This window comes from Ochotona princeps, chromosome 4 (genome assembly GCF_030435755.1).
Source record: "Ochotona princeps isolate mOchPri1 chromosome 4, mOchPri1.hap1, whole genome shotgun sequence".
In the NCBI taxonomy this organism is placed as follows: domain Eukaryota; kingdom Metazoa; phylum Chordata; class Mammalia; order Lagomorpha; family Ochotonidae; genus Ochotona; species Ochotona princeps.
The window spans coordinates 55,676,680-55,676,936 of record NC_080835.1 but is presented as its reverse complement, the minus strand read 5'-3'; positions in this window follow the sequence as shown (position 1 = coordinate 55,676,936).

The following is a 257-nucleotide window of genomic DNA, read 5'->3' as shown; positions in this document are numbered from 1 at the left end:
TAGGGGGACCAGGTGGGTCATACAGGTGTGTGCCACTCTTTCACCACAGCTCATGATGGGTGCAATGTTCATACCTGCCCTGTGCTTCACTCCCCAGGCCCGTGGAGTCGCAGTGTCCCAGAGCTGCAGGGGGCTCCTGCACTGAAGGTTGGGACCGGATGCTCCTGCTCTGCCAGGACTACCGGGGCTCCACTCCCCATCTTCCAAGGAAGGTTTCTGTCCTGCCATTGGTGTCTGTAGTGCTTTGGGGTATCCTT